We start from the raw sequence: 6,000 nt of genomic DNA on the forward strand, positions 1-6,000 counted from the left end.
CAAAGTATCGACCTTTACAAATCCGACATCGTAATTATGTAAATCGCCATAATAGTTTATTAGTCTTTAATCTGACTTGTGACGGTTCCAGATGTATATAACCTGTTAAATCACTTCCACTCGAGTATGATATCAATAATCGATCTTAAAAATTACCAATGAACGATAACAATCTGCGGTTCTGACTTCACAGCCAGAGCCCAACTCAAGAACAATCGCATGAAGTGATGCGCCTCTTCCAAAGGACGCAGCAGATACTGCGCCTGTTCTGGGTTGGCTTCTGTCTCTGAACTCTTTCTCGCTTTGACGTAGCTTGTATTTACGGTTTAAATCGACTATTATTCCTATTATCACCTCTAATATGACGTATTTTCATATTTTAATTTTCTTTTATTTTCTTCTTCGAAATCCCGTCTTTGAGCTTGCTTTTGACGTAGATCAAGTAATCTTTGTAACTCATTGTAATAATTATTCTAATTCATTTGTCATTAATTATTATTATGTATGATTTAATTGTATGGCATTCACATGTAATTAATCTAACATTTACTTCGACCCAATTGAGTGCTAAATTGTTTGTTAGCCGACATAGTCTAAATTCACATGCTAGGATTAATCTATGTTTGTTGCATTGCATGCATTACATCGACAACATATCAAATATGAACAATTTTCCTAATCATTAGTAGAGGCCGCTATCGAGGCGGGCGGGATTAGGAGTTAGATTAAAGAGCTTCCTAATACGTACCCTCACCCCTTAATCCAGTTACCTTTGGACATCCGTGTCCATTGGAATCTTCGAGAGTCATTCTAGACATAGAATGCTAAGGGTAATGAATTTCTTAGTGTTCATGTCATTACTTTGTATCTTGACATGGCACGAGCTATCCGAACGATTTCCAATTTTTCCACAATAAATTGGTGGTGACTCCACAAATGCAGGTTTATTCAACCTTTCACCGGTTTCACTGCCTCACCAATCGGTAACGGCCCATGATGTGATTTGGGAAACCAAGGTTCCGTGGGAGAAGTGCCGCCGCCCAAAACCAACGCGCGGGTGGCCCATGTCCATAGTTTGGTGACTCCACTGGGGAACATACCCTTACGTGTTACCCAGGGTGAAACTTGAACAAGACTAGGGAATAGTTTATACGAGACAGTTGTCAGTTTTCATTACTCGACCTTCTTAGGTCGTTTCATTCGGGCTTCCTAGGATTAACCCAACCCATTCGACCAATCGTCCCGTCTGGACGGTCCAAATTCCTATCTGGGCCTAAAGATGGATAGCGATTAACGTCAACCATACCACGATGCTTACTCATGTTTGTATCAAGAGCTTTTACTACTCGAGGGAATGGACTAGGAACCGGCCTTACTCATGTTTGGCAAGGAACTCTCCATAGACCAGGGTTTGATTGCTTGGTATGGCAACCCACCTTTTAAGCCAAAACCCTTTAAATGCACTCAACATACCATTATAATTCCCATATATATGTTTGTATCATATACGTGATCACGATTTTATAAACAAAACCATGACGAAATTTGTAAAATAAAATCCTTTTCAAAATGTAAATATTTTCGAAAATTGCCTAAAACAGCGCAAAAAAAACTCTGTCCAAATGTCGAGTCAAAATTCGGGCCTCAAACCTATTTCAAAACTCACTTCGAGTCAGCACTCCTATAACTACACTACAGTTGTCTGGGACAAACATTTCAAAAATCGTCATTTTCAAACATCACTTGACACAGTGGCACACGCCCACTTCACGAGTCAAGTCTCTTTTTTGAGTAAGTGTGCTAAAAATGGTCGATCGTGTCTTGATTCGTCGTCGATCTCTTATCCTCAGTTCAAAAATGGTGGGAACTAGTCACAGAAGCATTAATGGTCAACCCCAACCGTCCGTAAATGGTAATGATCAAATCCTAGTTGCGCTCACTCGTCTCCAGACAAGCCAAGACCAAGCTTATGCTCGCCTCAACGCCATTGAAGGCCGCATTGTCGCTGTGGAAGCTAGACTTCCTCCTGCAGAAGATGCCATTCCCGACATGGTCATACACGATAATCTCCCACCCTTTGTTGGACAACCAGAAGTCAATCTTCCATCAGGTCCTACTGAAGCTGTAAAATGACTCCAATATTTGGAGGAACAACTAATGTACCTCAAGGGAGATGGCATCTACAGGGAAAACAATCGCAAATATGAGGCAGTAAACGCTCAACTGCCAACTAACTTCAACATGATTGACATCCCGATGTTTAAGGGGCATGAAAACCCGTTGAACCATATTTGTGCCTTCAAAGATTATATGTCTATCAAAGGCATCAAGCCAGAGATGTTCCTAAGGATCTTTCTCTCATCTCTCGATACTATTCCTAAGCAATAGTTCTACTCCTTGGATCGCAAGAAAATTGCTACTTGGGATGATGCTACAATTGAATTCACCAAACAGTTAGCAGATAATGCCAAAATTCAAGTCAATATGCGCACTCTAGAGGTTCTTACCTAAAATGAGAAAGAAGGATTCACTGACTTCCTAAGTAGGTGGAGAAAGACTAGTACGCAACTCGTCGAACGCCCAGACGAGGCTACTCTTGTTGAAAAGTTTGTGGATAACTTAAGGCCAATCTATGCGGACCACCTAAGATACCAAAACATAAAGTCTTTTAAAGATTTAACTGTATTAGGAACAAGAATTGAAGACGACATTCGTAAAGGACTCTTGTCCAAAACGATAGGTCGCAGGTATCAAGGTACAACGAGTCATTCTTATGGCTCCACTAGCAAGACTGGCGAGGTCAACATTGGTCAACCTTAGGACGTCCATATCAAAATGTCACTCAAACGAATGGTCCAGTTACTACTGCCACCAATGTCATCACACCAAACGATGGCGAAGATACTTCTCCTGACCATTTATTGAAGCAACTTCAAAAGTAAAAGGTTGATATTTCAGTCTGGCAACTAGTAGCAAGTTCATTTCCTCATCGCCAGGCTTTACTGCAAGCATTGGCTAAATTGAACGTAGCACATGACTCTACCCCTGACGACGTCGTCAACCTAGTCTTCCATGACTCAGTCAAGCTAAGTAACCCAGTTACTTTCTCAGATGAGGACTTGCCTCCCTTTGACGTCACTCACAACCTTGCTCTATACATCACAGTCACATGCTTGAAGAAAAATGTACCCATGACTTTGGTGGATGATGGCTCCGCAGTCAATGTCATGTTATAAATCTATATTTCGTTACTTAACATATTCATATATGTGATGATTTAATTTAGTCATAAAATTAAATGTTGATCTTATGCATGCAAACAATATTAAGAATAAGGAAGAAATCATCAACCCTTACATTGATATTTCGGATTTTTGGGCACAAGTGAGTTCTCCTACTCACTTGTTCTTGAGCTCTCCAAATATTGGATGAACAAGGATTCAAGTGTAGAATCCCTCCCAAGGATTAATACCCAAGGTAATCTCTTAATAAAATTAATATTATTATTACTAGAACAATATTAATTTAAATAAAAATGACCCAAAAATATTTATTTGGTTCTCTTGATTTCGGCTAAGAGAAGGAGAAGAAGGAAGAAGATTTATCTTTCTAAAACTCTTATTTTAGATAGTTGAATGAATGAATGAATCTTCCCATTTGATGTAGTGGAAATGGTAAAAAATAAAAGAGAAAATCCTTGGTCTCTTTTACTAGAAAAATCGGGTATGGTGGGGTGGAAGGGGCCAATGCATGGGCAAGGTGCTCTTCACAAGAGGCACTAGGTTTGCATGGCTAGGTTTAGGAAAAATGATCATGTTTTCCACAAAATCAATTAACATAATATTTTGCTAATATCACTCTATTTTTTCGTCCATTTTAAGATAAAATGGATTCCATTTTATCTTTGTCAATTTGTCAATTTGTCACATGTCATGTAAAATTGTTATGTATTTTTAACATATTAAAAATCAACGCATTAATAAAAATACGTCATATACAAAATCGACTTAGTAATTCATAATTACTTGTACCAAAATAATTTACCAATTATAAATCACAACATTTTGTATTTATAATAAATTATTCATTCAAATGCAATTGTTTCCATAAACAATAATTTCATCTAAGCAATAAAACAATTCGATCACTTAGACCGTATCTTATTTAATCAAATTATAATGAGATACGTAAATATTACTTCCAAAATCGTCCGTCAATTTTAAGTAATTTAATTAACCCGTATCGTCATACGATCAATTAAATAATCAATTAAGAGTGTTACCCTTTAGGTATGACCTAAGGGGATCAACTGATCACCACCGTCGCACGACAGTAATGTCAAACTCTAGTCAGCCAATCATTACCGATATGTGTGGACCAGTTGACAGTAAAATATTACTTCCCAATTATATTCTTTAAAATGAGACTTAAACATGTGATCATCATGATCGACAGTTGTGATCGCATTATTGTCGGAGGACACATATTCCAACAATCTCCCACTTGTCCTCGACAAGTGTGCATCATCAATTCTCTTGTCCTATTACTATCTCCCACTCAATGCATGGTGTCTTTCAGGTCGTACTTGCAAGTGATCATATCGAGAGTGGTTTCCTCGATCTGGAGAATAACTGATTGACCGGATTTATCTACCATAGATATCTTCCGAGCGTGGCCACACATTTCCAGTTCATTACTCCTCGAGTGGCCCTGAGATATTGTTATAACCCTGACTAGGGGTGGACAATTCCTATCGCACTCATTCCCTTCGACTAGCCACAACCATTATAACCCAAAATATGCCCATTTGACCCCATTTACGAAGGTCGTAGTAACACAAATAAAAGTTAATCTGAAATTGTACCATCTTAGGCGAATAGTCTTTAGTCAAAAGAATCGACTCATTAGAATACTATAGTAGCTCTCGCCACGACCAGGCTATATAAATTTGCCAGAACTCTATAAGCGGTAATAAGGCCCGACAAAGTGTTCCTAACAGTCTGTCTATGTGATCGACTAGTCATTCTCATATGACTCCATGGCACTTGAACTTGCCATCAATCACATCACATTCTAGTCACTTCGAGACGTCACCTCATGTAGATAACTATGGACGAATACAATGCCAATCCGTGTTCACTTTAACGGGGTTCAATTGTCTCTATAACCCATTTGGATATAACAATGTATAAAGAAAAGATAAAAGACAAATTCGATTATGAACATGAACAAAAACAACACTTTTATTTCATTTCAAAATCTAATATAAACTTGGTACACGTTTAAGTCTCATGGACGCAACATGTCCATCATGCTTGGCCTGCGATAAAGGCTTGGTGAGTGGATCGGCTATGTTGTCATCCGTCCCAACCTTACAAATCGCAATTTCCTTTCTTTCAATGAAATCTCTTATTACATGATATTTTCTAAGTACATGTCTAGATCTATTACTAGACTTTGGCTCTTTAGCTTGGAAGATCGTCCCACTATTATCTTAATAGAGAGTGATGGGATCATTGGCGGTAGGTACTACTCTTTGACCTTTCGTGAATTGTCTGATCCACACAACTTCCTTGGTAGCTTCTGATGCTGCAATGTACTCAGCCTCCATTGTTGAATCCATGATCCATGACTTCCTTGAAGCTTCTCCAGCTAACGGCACCACCATTGAGCATGAAAACGAAACCAGCTTGTGATTTCATGTCATCTCTATCCGTTTGAAAACCCGAGTCCGTGTATCCATTAACACGTAGCTCGGTGTCTCCTCCAAACACTAAGATAGAATCCTTAGTTCTTCGCAAGTACTTAAGGATGTTCTTGACGGCTATCCAGTGACTCTCACCTGGATTTCCTTGATATCTACTCCTCATGCTCAAGGCATACGAGACATCAGGACGTGTGCATATCATGACGTACATGATTGATCCAACAGCGGAAGCGTAAGGGATCATGTTCATGCGTTCAACATCATGGGGTTCGGAGGGAGATTGAGACTTGCTC

The sequence above is a fragment of the Silene latifolia genome, chromosome X, assembly GCF_048544455.1.
Source record: "Silene latifolia isolate original U9 population chromosome X, ASM4854445v1, whole genome shotgun sequence".
Taxonomy (NCBI): Eukaryota; Viridiplantae; Streptophyta; class Magnoliopsida; order Caryophyllales; family Caryophyllaceae; genus Silene; species Silene latifolia.